Below are 21,215 nucleotides of genomic sequence, written 5' to 3'. Positions count from 1 at the left end.
TTCTCTATACACCGTATAGAGGTGTCCGATTATCAAACAGTATCTGATATCTGGTGTTCTTCTAACGGTCACATCTAAACAGAGTCAGCGTGTGTGTGTGACACTCCATAAATACATATACGGATATTTCCATTTCTCTATACACCGTATAGAGGTGTCCGATTGTCAAACAGTATCGGATATCTGGTATTTTTTTAATGGTCACATCTACACAGAGTCTGTGTGTGTGTGACACTCCATAAATACATATACGGACATTTCCATTTTTCTATAAACCGTATTGAGCAGTCCGATTGTCAAACAGTATCGGATATCTGGTGTTCTTATTACTGTCACATCTACACAGAGTCAGCGTGTGTGTGTGACACTCCATAAATACATATATGGACATTTCCCTTTCTTTATACACCGTATTGAACAATCCGATTGCCAAACAGTATCGGATATCTGATGTTCTTATTACTGTCACATCTACACAGAGTCAGCGTGTGTGTGTGACACTCCATAAATACATATACGGACATTTCCATTTCTCTATACACCGTATTGAGCAGTCCGATTGTCAAACAGTATTGGATATCTGATGTTCTTATTACTGTGACATCTACATAGAGTCAGAGTGTGTGTGACACTCTATAAATACATATACAGACATTTCCATTTCTTTATTCACCGTATTGAGCAGTCTGATTGTCAAACATCGGATATCTGGTGTTCTTATTACTGTCACATCTAAACAGAGTCAGCATGTGTGTGTGACACTCCATAAATACATATACGGATATTTCCATTTCTCTATACACCGTATTGAGCAGTCCGATTGTCAAACAGTATTGGATGTCTCGTGTTCTTATTACTGTCTCATCTACACAGAGTCAGCGTGTGTGTGACACTCCATAAATACATATACGGACATTTCCATTTCTCTATACACCGCATAGAGGTGTCCGATTATCAAACAGTATCTGATATCTGGTGTTCTTCTAACGGTCACATCTACACAGAGTCAGCGTGTGTGTGTGACACTCCATAAATACATATTCGGACATTTTCATTTCTCTATACACCGTATTGAGCAGTCCGATTGTCAAACAGTATCAGATATCTGGTGTACTTATTACTGTCACATCTAAACAGAGTCAGCGTGTGTGTGTGACACTCTATAAATACATATATGGACGTTTCCATTTCTTTATTCACTGTATTGAGCAGTCTGATTGTCAAACAGTATCGGATATCTGGTGTTCTTATTACAGTCACATCTAAACAGAGTCAGTGTGTGTGTGTGTGACACTCCATAAATACATATAAGGATATTTCCATTTCTCTATGCACCGTATTGAGCAGCCGATTGTCAAACAGTATTGGATATCTGGTGTTCTTATAACTGTCTCATCTACACAGAGTCAGCGTGTGTGTGTGACACTCCATAAATACATATACAGACATTTCCATTTCTTTATACACCGTATTGAGCAATCCGATTGCCAAACAGTATTGGATATCTGGTGTTCTTATTACTGTGACATCTACATAGAGTCAGCGTGTGTGTGACACTCTGTAAATACATATATGGACATTTCCATTTCTTTATTCACCGTATTGAGCAGTCCGATTATCAAACAGTATTGGATATCTTGTGTTCTTATTACTGTCACATCTAAACAGTGTCAGCGTGTGTGTGTGACACTCCATAAATACATATATGGACATTTCTCTATACACCATATAGAGGTGTCTGATTGTCAAACAGTATTGGATATCTGATGTTCTTATTACTTTGACATCTACATAGAGTCAGCGTGTGTGTGACACTCCATAAATACATATACGGATATTTCCATTTCTCTATACACCGTATTGAGCAGTCCGATTGTCAAACAGTATCGGATATCTGATGATCTTATTACTGTCACATCTACACAGAGTCAGCGTGTGTGTGTGACACTCCATAAATACATATACGGACATTTCCCTTTCTTTAAACACCGTATTGAGCAATCCGATTGCCAAACAGTATCGGATATCTGATGTTCTTATTATTGTCACATCTACACAGAGTCAGCGTGTGTGTGTGACACTCCATAAATACATATACGGACATTTTCATTTCTCTATACACCATATTGAGCAGTCCGTTTGTCAAACAGTATTGGATATCTGGTGTTCTTATTACTGTGACATTTAAGCAGAGTCAGCATGTGTGTGTGACACTCCATAAATATATATAAGGATATTTCCATTTCTCTATACAACGTATTGAGAAGACCGATTGTCAAACAGTAGTGGACATCTGGTGTTCTTATTACTGTCTCATCTACACAGAGTCAGCGTGCGTGTGTGACACTCGATAAATACATATACAGACATTTCCATTTCTTTATACACCGTATTGAGCAGTCCGATTGTCAAACAGTATCGGATATCTGATGTTCTTATTACTGTCACATCTACACAAAGTCAGTGTGTGTGTGTGACACTCCATAAATACATATACGGACATTTCCATTTCTCTATACACCATATAGAGGTGTCCGATTGTCAAACAGTATCGGATATCTGGTGTTTTTATAACGGTCACATCTACACAGAGTCAGTGTGTGTGTGTGACACTCCATAAATACATATACGGACATTTCCATTTTTCTATTCACCGTATTGAGCAGTCCGATTGTCAAACAGTATCGGATATCTGGTGTTCTTATTACTGTCACATCTACACAGAGTCAGCGTGTGTGTGTGACACTCCATAAATACATATACGGACATTTCCCTTTCTTTAAACACCGTATTGAGCAATCCGATTGCCAAACAGTATTGGATATCTGATGTTCTTATTACTGTCACATCTACACAGAGTCAGCATGTGTGTGTGAGACACTCCATAAATACATATACGGACTTTTTCATTTCTCTATACACCAAATTGAGCAGTCCGTTTGTCAAACAGTATTGGATATCTGGTATTCTTATTACTGTGACATCTACATAGAGTCAGCGTGTGTGTGACACTCTATAAATACATATATGGACATTTCCATTTCTTTATTCACCGTATTGAGCAGTCTGATTGTCAAACAGTATCGGATATCTGGTGTTCTTATTACTGTCACATCTAAGCAGAGTCAGCATGTGTGTGTGACACTCCATAAATACATATAATGATATTTCCATTTCTCTATACACCGTTATTGAGCAGTCCGATTGTCAAACAGTATTGGATATCTGGTGTTCTTATTACTGTCTCATCTACACAGAGTCAGCGTGCGTGTGTGACACTCGATAAATACATATACAGACATTTCCATTTCTTTATACACGGTATTGAGCAGTGCGACTGTCAAACAGTATCGGATATCTGATGTTCTTATTACTGTCACATCTACACAGAGTCAGTGTGTGTGTGTGACACTCCATAAATACATATACGGACATTTCCATTTCTCTTTACACCGTATAGAGGTGTCCGATTGTCAAACAGTATCAGATATCTGGTGTTTTTATAACGATCACATCTACACAGAGTCAGTGTGTGTGTGTGACACTCCATAAATACATATACGGATATTTCCATTTTTCTATACACCGTATTGAGCAGTCCGATTGTCAAACAGTATCGGATATCTGATGTTCTTATTACTGTCACATCTACACAGAGTCAGCTTGTGTGTGTGACACTTCATAAATACATATACGGACATTTTCATTTCTCTATACACCATATTGAGCAGTCCATTTCTCAAACAGTATTGGATATCTGGTGTTCTTATTACTGTGACATCTACATAGAGTCAGCGTGTGTGTCACACTCTATAAATACTTATACGGTCATTTCCATTTCTTTATTCACCGTATTGAGCAGTCTGATTGTCAAACAGTATCGGATATCTGGTGTTCTTATTACTGTCTCATTTACACAGAGTCAGCGTGCGTGTGTAATACTCGATAAATACATATACAGACATTTCCATTTCTTTATACACCGTATTGAGCAGTCCGATTGTCAAACAGTATCGGATATCTGATGTTCTTATTACTGTCACATCTACACAGAGTCAGTGTGTGTGTGTGACACTCCATAAAGACTTATACGGACATTTCCATTTCCCTATACACCGTATAGAGGTGTCTGAGTATGAAACAGTAGCGGATATTTGGTGTTCTTATTATTGTCACATCTACACAGAGTCAGCGTGTGTGACACTTCATAAATACATATACGGACATTTCCATTTCTTTATTCACCGTATTGAGCAGTCTGATTGTCAAACAGTATCGGATATCTGGTGTTCTTATTACTGTCACATCTAAACAGAGTCAGCGTGTGTGTGTGACACTCCATAAATACATATATGGACATTTCCATTTCTTTATACACCATATAGAGGTGTCCGATTGTCAAACAGTATTGGATATCTGGTGTTCTTATTACTTTGACATCTACATAGAGTCAGCGTGTGTGTGACACTCCATAAATACATATACGGACATTTCCATTTCTCTATACACCGTATTGAGCAGTCCGATTGTAAAACAGTATCGGATATCTAATGTTCTTATTACTGTCACATCTACACAGAGTCAGCGTGTGTGTGTGACACTCCATAAATACATATACGGACATTTCCCTTTCTTTAAACACCGTATTGAGCAATCCGATTGCCAAGCAGTATCGGATATCTGGTGTTCTTATTACTGTCACATCTAAGCAGAGTCAGCATGTGTGTGTGACACTCCATAAATACATATAAGGATATTTCCATTTCTCTATACACCGTATTGAGCAGTCCGATTGTCAAACAGTATTGGATATCTGGTGTTCTTATTACTGTCTCATCTACATAGAGTCAGCGTGCGTGTGTGACACTCGATAAATACATATACAGACATTTCCATTTCTTTATACACCGTATTGAGCAGTCCGATTGTCAAACAGTATTGGATATCTGATGTTCTTATTACTGTCACATCTACACAGAGTCAGTGTGTGTGACACTCCATAAATACATATACGGACATTTCCATTTCTCTTTACACCGTATAGAGGTGTCCGATTGTCAAACAGTATCGGATATCTGGTGTTTTTATAATGGTCACATCTACACAGAGTCAGTGTGTGTGTGTGACACTCCATAAATACATATACGGACACTTCCCTTTTTTTAAACCCCGTATTGAGCAATCCGATTGCCAAACAGTATCGGATATCTGATGTTCTTATTACTGTCACATCTACACAGAGTCAGCTTGTGTGTGTGACACTCCATAAATACATATACGGACATTTTCATTTCTCTATACACCATATTGAGCAGTCCGTTTGTCAAACAGTATTGGATATCTGGTGTTCTTATTACTGTGACATCTACATAGAGTCAGCGTGTGTGTCACACTCTATAAATACATATACGGTCATTTCCATTTCTTTATTCACCGTATTGAGCAGTCTGATTGTCAAACAGTATCGGATATCTGGTGTTCTTATTACTGTCACATCTACACAGAGTCAGTGTGTGTGTGTGACACTCCATAAAGACTTATACGGACATTTCCATTTCCCTATACACCGTATAGAGGTGTCTGAGTATGAAACAGTATCGGATATTTGGTTTTCTTATTATTGTCACATCTACACAGAGTCAGCGTGTGTGTGTGACACTTCATAAATACATATACGGACATTTCCATTTCTTTATTCACCGTATTGAGCAGTCTGATTGTCAAACAGTATCGGATATCTGGTGTTCTTATTACTGTCACATCTAAACAGAGTCAGCGTGTGCGTGTGACACTCCATAAATACATATATGGACATTTCCATTTCTTTATACACCATATAAAGGTGTCCGATTGTCAAACAGTATTGGATATCTGGTGTTCTTATTACTTTGACATCTACATAGAGTCAGCGTGTGTGTGACACTCCATAAATACATATACGGATATTTCCATTTCTCTATACACCGTATTGAGCAGTCCGAATGTCAAACAGTATCGGATATCTGATGTTCTTATTACTGTCACATCTACACAGAGTCAGCGTGCGTGTGTGACACTCGATAAATACATATACAGACATTTCCATTTCTTTATACACCGTATTGAGCAGTCCGATTGTCAAACAGTATCGGATATCTGATGTTCTTATTACTGTCACATCTACACAGAGTCAGTGTGTGCGTGTGACACTCCATAAAGACTTATACGGACATTTCCATTTCCCTATACACCGTATAGAGGTGTCTGAGTATGAAACAGTATCGGATATTTGGTGTTCTTATTATTTTCACATCTACACAGAGTCAGCATGTGTGTGTGACACTTCATAAATACATATACGGACATTTCCATTTCTTTATTCACCGTATTGAGCAGTCTGATTGTCAAACAGTATCGGATATCTGGTGTTCTTATTACTGTTACATCTAAACAGAGTCAGCGTGTGCGTGTGACACTCCATAAATACATATATGGACATTTCCATTTCTTTATAAACCATATAGAGGTGTCCGATTGTCAAACAGTATTGGATATCTGGTGTTCTTATTACTTTGACATCAACATAGAGTCAGCGTGTGTGTGACACTCCATAAATACATATACGGATATTTCCATTTCTCTATACACCGTATTGAGCAGTCCGATTGTCAAACAGTATCGAATATCTGATGTTCTTATTACTGTCACATCTACACAGAGTCAACGTGTGTGTGTGACACTCCATAAATACATATACAGACATGTCCCTTTCTTTAAACACCGTATTGAGCAATCCGATTGCCAAGCAGTATCGGATATCTGATGTTTTTATTACTGTCACATCTACACAGAGTCAGCGTGTGTGTGTGACACTCCTTAAATACATATACGGACATTTTCATTTGTCTATACACCATATTGAGCAGTCCGTTTGTCAAACAGTATTGGATATCTGGTGTTCTTATTACTGTCACATCTAAGCAGAGTCAGCATGTGTGTGTGACACTCCATAAATACATGTAAGCATATTTTCATTTCTCTATACACCGTATTGAGCAGTCCGATTGTCAAACAGTATTGGATATCTGGTGTTCTTATTACTGTCTCATCTACACAGAGTCAGCGTGCGTGTGTGACACTCGATAAATACATATACAGACATTTCCATTTCTTTATACACCGTATTGAGCAGTCCGATTGTCAAACAGTATCGGATATCTGATGTTCTTATTACTGTCACATCTACACAGAGTCAGTGTGTGTGTGTGACACTCCATAAATACATATACAGACATTTCCATTTCTCTATGCACCGTATAGAGGTGTCCGATTATCAAACAGTATCGGATATCTGGTGTTTTTATAATGGTCACATCTACACAGAGTCAGTGTGTGTGTGTGACACTCCATAAATACATATACGGACATATCCATTTTTCTATACACCGTATTGAGCAGTCCGATTGTCAAACAGTATCGGATATCTGGTGTTCTTATTACTGTCACATCTACACAGAGTCAGCATGTGTGTGTGACACTCCATAAATACATATACGGACATTTCCCTTTCTTTAAACACCGTATTGAGCAATCCGATTGCCAAACAGTATCGGATATCTGATGTTCTTATTACTGTCACATCTACACAGAGTCAGCGTGTGTGTGTGAGACACTCCATAAATACATATACGGATATTTCCATTTCTTTATTCACCGTATTGAGCAGTCTGATTGTCAAACAGTATCGGATATCTGGTGTTCTTATTACTGTCACATCTAAACAGAGTCAGCGTGTGTGTGGGACACTCCATAAATACATATCCGATATTTCCATTTCTTTATTCACCATATTGAGCAGTCTGATTGTCAAACAGCATCGGATATCTGGTGTTCTTATTACTGTCACATCTAAGCAGAGTCAGCATGTGTATGTGACACTCCATAAATACATATAAGGATATTTTTATTTCTCTATACACCGTATTGAGCAGTCCGATTGTCAAACAGTATCAGATATCTGGTGTTCTTATTACTGTCTCATCTAAGCAGAGTCAGCATGTGTATGTGACACTCCATAAATACATATAAGGATATTTCCATTTCTCTATACACCGTATTGAGCAGTCCGATTGTCAAACAGTATTGGATATCAGGTGTTCTTATTACTGTCTCATCTACACAGAGTCAGTGTGCATGTGTGACACTCGATAAATACATATACAGACATTTCCATTTCTTTATACACCGTATTTAGCAGTCCGATTGTCAAACAGTATCGGATATCTGATGTTCTTATTACTGTCACATCTACACAGAGTCAGTGTGTATATGTGAGACACTCCATAAATACATATACGGACATTTCCATTTCTCTATACACCATATAGAGGTGTCCGATTGTCAAACAGTATTGGATATCTCGTGTTTTTATAACGGTCACATCTACACAGAGTCAGTGTTTGTGTGTGACACTCCATAAATACATATGCGGACATATCCATTTTCCTATACACCGTATTGAGCAGTCCGATTGTCAAACAGTATCGGATATCTGGTGTTCTTATTACTGTCACATCTACACAGAGTCAGCGTATGTGTGTGACACTCCATAAATACATATACGGACATTTTCATTTCTCTATACACCATATTGAGCAGTCCGTTTGTCAAACAGTATTGGATATCTGATGTTCTTATTACTGTCACATCTACACAGAGTCAGCGTGTGTGTGTGAGACACTCCATAAATACATATACGGATATTTCCATTTCTTTATTCACCGTATTGAGCAGTCTGATTGTCAAACAGTATCGGATATCTGGTGTTCTTATTACTGTCACATCTAAACAGAGTCAGCGTGTGTGTGGGACACTCCATAAATACATATCCGATATTTCCATTTCTTTATTCACCATATTGAGCAGTCTGATTGTCAAACAGCATCGGATATCTGGTGTTCTTATTACTGTCACATCTAAGCAGAGTCAGCATGTGTATGTGACACTCCATAAATACATATAAGGATATTTTTATTTCTCTATACACCGTATTGAGCAGTCCGATTGTCAAACAGTATCGGATATCTGGTGTTCTTATTACTGTCTCATCTAAGCAGAGTCAGCATGTGTATGTGACACTCCATAAATACATATAAGGATATTTCCATTTCTCTATACACCGTATTGAGCAGTCCGATTGTCAAACAGTATTGGATATCAGGTGTTCTTATTACTGTCTCATCTGCACAGAGTCAGTGTGCGTGTGTGACACTCGATAAATACATATACAGACATTTCCATTTCTTTATACACCGTATTTAGCAGTCCGATTGTCAAACAGTATCGGATATCTGATGTTCTTATTACTATCACATCTACACAGAGTCAGTGTGTATATGTGAGACACTCCATAAATACATATACGGACATTTCCATTTCTCTATACACCATATAGAGGTGTCCGATTGTCAAACAGTATTGGATATCTCGTGTTTTTATAACGGTCACATCTACACAGAGTCAGTGTTTGTGTGTGACACTCCATAAATACATATGCAGACATATCCATTTTCCTATACACCGTATTGAGCAGTCCGATTGTCAAACAGTATCGGATATCTGGTGTTCTTATTACTGTCACATCTACACAGAGTCAGCGTATGTGTGTGACACTCCATAAATACATATACGGACATTTTCATTTCTCTATACACCATATTGAGCAGTCCGTTTGTCAAACAGTATTGGATATCTGGTATTCTTATTACTGTGACATCTACATAGAGTCAGCGTGTGTGACACTCCATAAATACAAATACGGACATTTCCATTTCTCTATACACCATATAGAGGTGTCCGATTGTCAAACAGTATCGGATATCTGGTGTTTTTATAACGGTCACATCTACAAAGAGTCAGTGTGTGTGTGTGTGTGACACTCCATAAATACATATACGGACATTTCCATTTTTCTATACACCGTATTGAGCAGTCCGATTGTCAAACAGTATCGGATATCTGGTGTTCTTATTACTGTCACATCTAAACAGAGTCAGCGTGTGTGTGTGACACTCCATAAATACATATATGGACATTTCCATTTCTTTATACACCATATAGAGGTGTCCGATTGTCAAACAGTATTGGATATCTGGTGTTCTTATTACTTTGACATCTACATAGAGTCAGCGTGTGTGTGACACTCCATAGATACATATACGGATATTTCCATTTCTCTATACACCGTATTGAGCAGTCCGAATGTCAAACAGTATCGGATATCTGATGTTCTTATTACTGTCACATCTACACAGAGACAGCGTGCGTGTGTGACACTCGATAAATACATATACAGACATTTCCATTTCTTTATACACTGTATTGAGCAGTCCGATTGTCAAACAGTATCGGATATCTGATGTTCTTATTACTGTCACATCTACACAGAGTCAGTGTGTGCGTGTGACACTCCATAAAGACTTATACGGACATTTCCATTTCCCTATACACCGTATAGAGGTGTCTGAGTATGAAACAGTATCGGATATTTGGTGTTCTTATTATTGTCACATCTACACAGAGTCAGCGTGTGTGTGTGACACTCCATAAATACATATATGGACATTTCCATTTCTTTATACACCATATAGAGGTGTCCGATTGTCAAACAGTATTGGATATCTGGTGTTCTTATTACTTTGACATCTACATAGAGTCAGCGTGTGTGTGACACTCCATAAATACATATACGGATATTTCCATTTCTCTATACACCGTATTGAGCAGTCCGATTGTCAAACAGTATCGAATATCTGATGTTCTTATTACTGTCACATCTACACAGAGTCAGCGTGTGTGTGTGACACTCCATAAATACATATACGGACATTTCCCTTTCTTTAAACACCGTATTGAGCAATCCGAATGCCAAGCAGTATCGGATATCTGATGTTTTTATTACTGTCACATCTACACAGAGTCAGCGTGTGTGTGTGACACTCCTTAAATACATATACGGACATTTTCATTTCTCTATACACCATATTGAGCAGTCCGTTTGTCAAACAGTATTGGATATCTGGTGTTCTTATTACTGTCACATCTAAGCAGAGTCAGCATGTGTGTGTGACACTCCATAAATACATATAAGGATATTTCCATTTCTCTATACACCGTATTGAGCAGTCCGATTGTCAAACAGTATTGGATATCTGGTGTTCTTATTACTGTCTCATCTACACAGAGTCAGCGTGCGTGTGTGACACTCGATAAATACATATACAGACATTTCCATTTCTTTATACACCGTATTGAGCAGTCCGATTGTCAAACAGTATCGGATATCTGATGTTCTTATTACTGTCACATCTACACAGAGTCAGTGTGTGTGTGTGACACTCCATAAATACATATACAGACATTTCCATTTCTCTATACACCGTATAGAGGTGTCCGATTATCAAACAGTATCGGATATCTGGTGTTTTTATAATGGTCACATCTACACAGAGTCAGTGTGTGTGTGTGACACTCCATAAATACATATACGGACATATCCATTTTTCTATACACCGTATTGAGCAGTCCGATTGTCAAACAGTATCGGATATCTGGTGTTCTTATTACTGTCACATCTACACAGAGTCAGCGTGTGTGTGTGACACTCCATAAATACATATACGGACATTTCCCTTTCTTTAAACACCGTATTGAGCAATCCGATTGCCAAACAGTATCGGATATCTGATGTTCTTATTACTGTCACATCTACACAGAGTCAGCGTGTGTGTGTGAGACACTCCATAAATACATATACGGATATTTCCATTTCTTTATTCACCGTATTGAGCAGTCTGATTGTCAAACAGTATCGAATATCTGGTGTTCTTATTACTGTCACATCTAAACAGAGTCAGCGTGTGTGTGGGACACTCCATAAATACATATCCTATATTTCCATTTCTTTATTCACCATATTGAGCAGTCTGATTGTCAAACAGTATCGGATATCTGGTGTTCTTATTACTGTCACATCTAAGCAGAGTCAGCATGTGTATGTGACACTCCATAAATACATATAAGGATATTTCATTTCTCTATACACCGTATTGAGCAGTCCGATTGTCAAACAGTATCGGATATCTGGTGTTCTTATTACTGTCACATCTAAGCAGAGTCAGCATGTGTATGTGACACTCCATAAATACATATAAGGATATTTCCATTTCTCTATACACCGTATTGAGCAGTCCGATTGTCAAACAGTATTGGATATCTGGTGTTCTTATTACTGTCTCATCTACACAGAGTCAGTGTGCGTGTGTGACACTCGATAAATACATATACAGACATTTCCATTTCTTTATACACCGTATTTAGCAGTCCGATTGTCAAACAGTATCGGATATCTGATGTTCTTATTACTGTCACATCTACACAGAGTCAGTGTGTGTGTGTGAGACACTCCATAAATACATATACGGACATTTCCATTTCTCTATACACCATATAGAGGTGTCCGATTGTCAAACAGTATTGGATATCTGGTGTTTTTATAACGGTCACATCTACACAAAGTCAGTGTGTGTGTTTGACACTCCATAAATACATATACGGACATATCCATTTTTCTATACACCGTATTGAGCAGTCCGATTGTCAAACAGTATCGGATATCTGGTGTTCTTATTACTGTCACATCTTCACAGAGTCAGCGTGTGTGTGTGACACTCCATAAATACATATACGGACATTTTCATTTCTCTATACACCATATTGAGCAGTCCGTTTGTCAAACAGTATTGGATATCTGGTATTCTTATTACTGTGACATCTACATAGAGTCAGCGTGTGTGACACTCCATAGATACATATACGGACATTTCCATTTCTCTATACACCATATAGAGGTGTCCGATTGTCAAACAGTATCGGATATCTGGTGTTTTTATAACGGTCACATCTACACAGAGTCAGTGTGTGTGTGTGACACTCCATAAATACATATACGGACATTTCCATTTTTCTATACACCGTATTGAGCAGTCCGATTGTCAAACAGTATCGGATATCTGGTGTTCTTGTTACTGTCACATCTAAGCAGAGTCAGCATGTGTGTGTGATACTCCATAGATACATATAAGGAGATTTCCATTTCTCTATACACCGTATTGAGCAGTCCGATTGTCAAACAGTATTGGATATCTGGTGTTCTTATTACTGTCTCATCTACACAGAGTCAGCGTGCGTGTGTGACACTCCATAAATACATATACAGACATTTCCATTTCTTTATACACCATATTGAGCAGTCCGATTGTCAAACAGTATCGGATATCTGATGTTCTTATTACTGTCACATCTACACAGAGTCAGTGTGTGTGTGTGTGACACTCCATAAATAAATATACGGACATTTCCATTTCTCTATACACCATATAGAGGTGTCCGATTATCAAACAGTATCGGATATCTGGTGTTCTTATAACGGTCACATCTACACAGAGTCAGCGTGTGTGCGTGACACTCCATAAATACATATACGGACATTTCCCTTTCTTTAAACACCGTATTGAGCAGTCTGATTGTCAAACAGTATCGGATATCTGATGTTCTTATTACTGTCACATCTACACAGAGTCAGTGTGTGTGTGACACTCTTAAATACATATACGGACATTTCCATTTCTCTATACACCGTATAGAGGTGTCCGATTATCAAACAGTATCGGATATCTGGTGTTTTTAGAACGGTCACATCTACACAGAGTCAGTGTGTGTGTGTGACACTTCATAAATACATATACGGACATTTCCATTTTTCTATACACCGTATTGAGCAGTCCGATTGCCAAACAGTATCGGATATCTGATGTTCTTATTACTGTCACATCTACACAGATTCAGCGTGTGTGTGACATTCCGTAAATACATAAACGGAGATTGACAGTTTCACCAACAACGTATACACCTGTACACCTCTGATACAGTACCGTATATCTGCTTTTTGGATTACGGTGAAATACATACTGGGTGAGCGTCTGTGACTCACAAAATATATACGGAGATTTCACTTCTTACTTACACCTTACACTGCTGTACGCTACTCATACAGTACCATTTCTCTGCTGGTATTTTTGGTACATTTTCCCAAACAAGAGGAAGTCTGGTGGAAGAGGCCGCGGCCGTGGGCGGGGGGGCGCAGCTGGTACTGATGGTGGTGGTGCATCGGCTGGTTCTGGCAAAAGCACAATTGCAGCTAAGGCAGGACGTGTTGAGCCTGTGTCATCGTCTGGCACAAGAAGGCCTTTAAAGTTCCCTTTTCTGGGAGTAGGTAAACCACTTTTAAAGCCGGAGCATCAGGAACAGGTTTTGGCTTACATTGCCGAAACAGCCTCCAGCTCTATTGTCTCCTCTTCTGAAGTTACAAAAACTGCAAGCACAGAGTCGTCAGTGCAGGCCTCTGGTCAGGAACAACACCTTTCGCTTTGTCCTTCACCCACACCAAAAGTGAAGGATTCTGCAGCACACACTTCAGATTACTCCATGGAGCTCTTTTCACATACCATTCCTGGGTTATCAAGTCAAATCCTGAATTCCCCAGTCCAAGATGAATCTGACATGAAGTGCACTGATGCACAGCCACTGCTAGACAAATCTGCTTGTACATTCACCCACAGCACTACATTGCCCTCGCAGTCTACTGAGCCCGAATCAGACCATGATGAAACTCAGGTGCCCCTTCCCGCATACTATACCACCTTACTATACCTTGGCCAGATGGTAAAATTAGCACAGTGTGAAAGCCCTGAAAATTTGTACCATAGTAGGAAGAGTGCAGTGTGGCACTTTTTTGAACAAAATCCTACTGATGACGCAAAGGTTATCTGTAAGAAGTGTCGAAGGACCTTTAGCAGAGGGAAAAATCTAAGAAATTTGAATACCAGTTGCATGCTTAGACATTTGACCAACATGCACTTGCAAGCGTGGACAGACTAAAAAACTCAGGTAGCACTTGTGCACCTGCTCCGACTCAAGTTAGCTGGCAACGCTCCATCGCTTCCCCCACTGTAAGGCCACAGCTAAGCACACCACCATCAAGAAATGTTGAGGTGTCGTCGCTAGGCTAAAGCAGCCAGGGAATCACAATATTTTCACGAGGAAACACTGAATCTAGGCCATCAGCACCCTCACCATCACCAACCCCTTCTCAGTCCGTCATGTCCAATGCTAGTTCCCCCATAAGCAGCTCTCAAGTCCAGCTCACCCTACCAGACACTCTGAGTAGGACAAGAAAGTACTCATCCTCTTATCTGTGTACACTGGCTTTAAACACCTACATTGCCAAACTGATCTCATTAGAGATGATGCCCTTCCGTTTGGTAGAAAGCAAAGCTTTCCGAGAGCTCATGGCCTACGCTGTCCCATGCTATGACCTACCCAGACTGCACTTCTTTTCTCGAAAATCCATCCCTGCCCTCCACCGGCATGTGAAAGACCGCATTATCCATGCACTAAAACAATCAGTGAGTGGAAAGGTGTACCTCACAACAGATGCATGGACCAGTAGGTATGGCCAGGGCTGTTACGTGTCCATCTCTGCGCACTGGGTTAATGTGGTGGATGCAGGCTCCACAGGGGACAGCGGTGGAAGAACAGTGCTGCTTTGCCCACGGTATAGGAAACAGTTGGCTGTAGGCGTTCAACCCTCCTCCTCCTACAGAAGTGAAAGCTCGTTGACAGAGCGCAGTCGCAAAAGCACTCCATCCACATCTGTCAGTGTTGCACACGAGGTGTCTCACTATTGAACAGCTAGTGGTATGCGGCAGCAGGCTGTTTTAAAAATGATGTCTTTGGGCGACAGTAGACACACCGCTGAGGTACTTGCCGACTACTTGCATAGAAACTGAGTCATGGCTGGGCAGTCTACATCGTGAGCCAGGCAAGGTAGTCAGTGATAATGGGCGGAATTTTGTGGCAGCCATAGCCCTTTCAAAACTCTCACACATTCCTTGCCTGGCTCACACCTTGAACGTGGTGGTGCAGTGCTTCCAAAATAATTATCCGGAGTTAACAGCCCTGCTCCATAAGGTGCGAAGACTGTGCTTGCACATCTGTTGCTCAATTGTGCACTCCAGTCGTATGCAGAAGCTGCAGCGATCACTCAACCTCCCCAAGCACCGCCTAATCATAGACGTTGCTACAAGATGGAACTCCACCATGCACATGGTTGAGAGGCTGTGCGAACAGAGGCAGGCTGTAATGCATTTGTGAGAGGATGCACAGGCAGGCAGTTTGAGGGCAAACATGGAATTGTCGGGTGTGCAGTGGTCAAAGCTGAAATACGTCTGTAAAGTCCTTCAGTGTTTTGAGGAATGAACATGGCTGGTAAGCGCAGACAACGCCATCATAAGAATGAGCATATCACTTATGCGTCTGCTCATGCAAACTTTGACGCATATTAAGGATCAGGCGTCTGCAGCTGAGGAGCGACAGGAGGAGGAGGGGGAGGAGGAGGGAAGCCTTGATGACAGTCAGCCATTGTCTGGTCAGGGAACTGGCATAGACGAGGTGGAGGAAGAAAAGGAAGATGAGGAGGAGGATGAGGGGGATGATTATTTTGAGGAGGAGGATGCTTCTCAGGGGGCAAGAGAATATGTGGGCGTGCCAAGGTCAGGTACAGGGTTTGTGCATGACTGGAAGGATGTGGATTTGCCAGAAAGTGCTCCTCCACCGATCACTCGCAGTGCAGCATTGACACCTGGAACATTTGCCCACATGTGTGACTATGCCTTGCGGATCCTAAAAAGGGACCTACGCATTGCCAAGATGATGAGGGATGACTACTGGTTGGCCAGCATCCTCGATCCACGCTATAAAGGCAAATTACACAACATCATGCCACAGGAGAACCTAGAGCTAATACTGACTAACAAACAAGCAACTCTGGTAAACAGGTTGTTTGAGGCATTCCAAGCACACAGCAGCGGAGCTGGTTCTCCCACGAGCCGTAGTGGGCACAATGGAAGAGAGTGTTCGTAGTGCACATAGCCGAACTGGCGCTGGAGACAGGGGTTTCCTGACCATGTTGTGGTCTGATTTCTCAAGTCCCGGCACACGACAGCTAATACAGAATCGATTGCAAGTGACAGGAGACAGCAGTTGTCAACTATGGTTACAAACTACTTCTCCCATATCGAGGTTCTCTCTCACAGGTCATTCCCCTTTGATTATTGGGCCTCAAAACTGGACACATGGCCTGAATTGGCACAATATGCCTTACAGGAGCTCGCTTGCCCTGCTTGGTAGTATGCTATCTGAAAGAGTCTTCAGTGCTGCTGGATCAATCCTGACAGAAAAAAGGACCCGTCTGTTGACCCAAAATGTTGATGATCTAACCTTCATTAAAATGAACCATGCATGGGTTTCAAAACATTTTGTCCCACCCTCTCCTGATAACACATAGGTTGCCAGAAAAAAGGCTCGCTTTTGTCCTCCTCTTCCTCTGACTTCTTCAATTCCTCCATTTGCAGCAGCTGAAAGTCCAGCCTACATATCAACATATGCCATTTTTTAAACCACCCGAAATGGGCTGCCCCCCCACCCCAGGCCCGGGGTCAACACCTGCCACACCCGGGCAAGTGCTGTTGCCCTGAATAGTTGTGTGGCCCAACCCTTGGGCAACAGCACTGGCACAGGGTCTCTCATAGTACAATAAAGTGTCTCTGACGGGGGGGCCCATTCGCCGTCAGACACACTGGCATACTATGAGGGGCCCTGTGTCAGTACCGGTGCCCACGAGTGGGTGCCCCCTGCTTGCTCAGGGAGACAGCATTTGCAATACTTACCTCTCCCTGCTCCACCGCTGTGTAGTCTGACCAGTTAAATCCATCACTGGGACGGCCACTGCAAATTTGGTGTACTGATCGATGATGGTTAAGATGTAGCTATGTCCTGTCCTGCTGGCCTCTACCTTCAGATTACCAATGGCTACCAATTGTAATGGACGTCAACTCCCAATCGGATGCAATGGTGCTTTATGATCACCTTTCACATTTTTCATAGTCACAGACATGTGACATTACTGCCACCATTTCTCAATGTGTCCTCTCATGGCAATCCAATAGAATCCCCTACGGCCTGTGGCTTGTGTACTTTGCTCTCCAAAGTGACCAGACAGATCACGATAGGCTGTGAGTACCATGTCTACAGCTCTCCCTTTGATCACAATTTGGTGGGATCGACGCAACTGCGATACAGCAACCCTTTCTTCACAAATTTGCATTTTAGCTGTATCCACAGTTAAAGTTATTGAGGGTCAGCATTGCCTCTGCAAATTCTCCCGTGAGGTTTTCCCGTGATTACAAATTCAAAAATATCTAAAATCACTCAACTCTACGTCTGTACTTTTATCCATCTACCTTCCTCTAGCGGAGAGTCTGGACTGGCAGACTGACACTGAAATAAAAATGAAGAGTTCAAAGTACTCCAACACTGTACACTGGTGTACATTTCGAATACATTTCCCTTTTTTCTCATTTTTATATTCAGGAGTGATCCATACTGAGCCTGTGAGAGGCTGTGTGTTACTCTTGAAATATATATGTAGATCGCCAAATGACCCCAACACTGTATACAGCAGTACGCTTGGGATCCATTCCCCTTTTACTGCTTTTTATATTGTTGTGCAATCTATACTGGGCCTCAGAGTGTCTGCCTCCTGAAATAGATACAGAGATTTTGAATGTTGAAACTATACTATATATACCTTTGATCTGGTGATACTGTACCCTTTTCCTACTTTTTAGTTTGTTGTCGAATCCATACTGGCCATGACAGCATCTGTGTATGCCTCCTCAAATATATACGTATATTTATAATGTTGAAACTATACAATATATCCCTGTTATCTGGTGTTAAAATGAAACGCCACGCAGGGCTGGGGGTTACTCAGTACCGGGTCTTCAGGCTCTTTAAGGGGGAAGTATGTCACGGTGGTGATTGGGACCCAGTTCATGGCCCTGGTTGTCCAATAAAGAAGATGACAGTTCAGATGAGGGGGAAGATGGTATGATAATTAATTTGGAAAAGGGGGATCATGACGCCACCCGTGGTACTCGCCTAGGGTAGCCGACGCTGCAATTCAGATCCTCTGTGCCGGTGTTAAAGCAGACAAGATGATGAAGCTCTCTACGGGCAGAGCTGTATCCCAGGGCAGTTGAGATGGTGTTTGTGAGCCGTTGACTGTGATGGTGAGTGTAGCGTGTGTAGCAGGCAAGTTGTAAAAGTCACCAAGAATGCAGTTGGGTGCAGTTTCTGAGTTTTTCCTCAAAAGTTTTGTGCACAAGATGACCCGATTGGTACTGTGTCATCCGAGGGAGGGGTCCGGAAAACTCAAAGGTAGATCAGGAATACCTGTTCAAGACTCCTCCTTATGTATCCTTTCTAGGCCATGTCTCTGCGCTGATCTCTCCCTTCCTTCCTGCTGTGGGCCTTCGCAAACAGTGTCCCAAGCCGACAGCCACGGATCACACCAGGCAACGTGGGTCAGGCTCTGGGGTCCTTTATTCCAACTGCTGCCTTTTTGAGTATTGAATGTGGCTGCGACTGAGGCACTTAAAGTTACCTCAGCCTCCGTCTTTCTAGCTGAGCCCTGTATTTCTCCACTACCTTCAGGAGCCACTTTCCCCAACAAGATCTGGTCCTTCCTTCTCCAGAAATGGGCTTCACAGGTGGCTTATTGCACTTCCCGTGCCTCAAGGACCCCTTCCTTCCAGTCTAGGAGCTTGGACAAGATTTTTCTCTCTTCTCTGACCCTCAGCCCTCTCACACTACCTCAGACTAGCTCCACCCATCAACTGTTAGCTTGCTCTCTTTGATTGGATGCCCACAATCACTCCACTACCTAAGCTCCTCCCACTGTACCTACCTTCCACACTAACCCCCAACACCCTTTCCTAGTCAGTCTGGGATGAGGCCATCCTGCTGCCGGGTACACCCAGAAAGCACTGACTAACATGTGTGTGTGTTGAGTGCAGGGTTAGGAGTCCTGAGTGGTGATCCCTCCTTACCTGAGGGTGGGATACCACACCTTTGGATGAGGTGCAGTACCTCTGTGGCGACCGTACCCTCAGGGGTGCCATAGTACCCTTTCTCAACTTTCTATATTGTTGTCGGATCCATACTGGGCCAGAGAGCGTCTGTGTTTGCCTCCTGAAATGTATACGGAGATTCAGTATGTTTAAACTATACTATATATACCTTGTATCTAGTGATACTGCACCCTTTTGCAAATTTTTATATTATTGTCTATCCCATACTGAGCCTGTGACCATCTGTGTCTGACTCATGAAATATATACGGAGATTTACAATTATCCCTAGACTGTATAGAGCTGTCCGCTTCTGAAACAGTACCATATATCTGCTGTTATTTTTAGTCCATTTTCACAAAAATTATTACGTATGGTGGAAGAGGCCGCGGACATGGGTGTGGGGGGGCAGCAGGTACTGATGGTGATGGTGGTGCATTGGCTGATTCTGGCAAAAGCACAATAGCAGCTAAGGCAGGAGGTGTTGAGCCTGCATCATCAGCTGGCACAAGAAGGCCTTTAAGGCTCTCTTTTCTGGGAGTAGATAACTGCCTTTAAAGCCAGAGCATCAGGAACTGGTTTTGCCTTACAATGCCGAAAAAGCCTCCAGCTCTATCGCCTCCTCTTCTGAAGTTTAAAAAAAATGCAAGCACTGAGTCGTCAGTGCAGGCTTCTGGTCAGGAACCACCCCTTTCCTTGTCTCATTCACCCCCACTAAAAGTGAAGGATGCGGCAGCCCACACTTAAGATTACTACAAGGAGCTCTTTTCACAGGCTATGCCTGTGTTATTAAGTGAAATTCTGAATTCCGAAGTCCAACATGAATTAAAGATGGAGTGCACTGATGCACAGCCACTGCTAGATGATTCTTCTGGTACATGGACCCACAGCACTACATTCCCCTCGCACTCTACAGAACCAGAATGTGACACTGATGAAACTCCGGTGCCCCTTCCCGCATACTATAACACCTTACACGGTGACACAGAGGAAGGTGCAGATGAAAGTGCCAGTTCCCTGAGCAGGTGGGGGGTCCTACTTGTGGGTGGCGGCAGTGGCACAGGGCCCCTCATAGTACGCAAAAGTGTCTCTGCCGGTGGGAGGGCCCACTCGCCGTCAGACATACCATCGTACTATGAGGGGCCCT

This window comes from Dendrobates tinctorius, unplaced genomic scaffold (assembly GCF_039654945.1).
Source record: "Dendrobates tinctorius isolate UK_male_01 unplaced genomic scaffold, ASM3965494v1 ptg000030l, whole genome shotgun sequence".
NCBI classification, from domain to species: Eukaryota; Metazoa; Chordata; class Amphibia; order Anura; family Dendrobatidae; genus Dendrobates; species Dendrobates tinctorius.
This window is presented reverse-complemented; position numbering follows the sequence as displayed.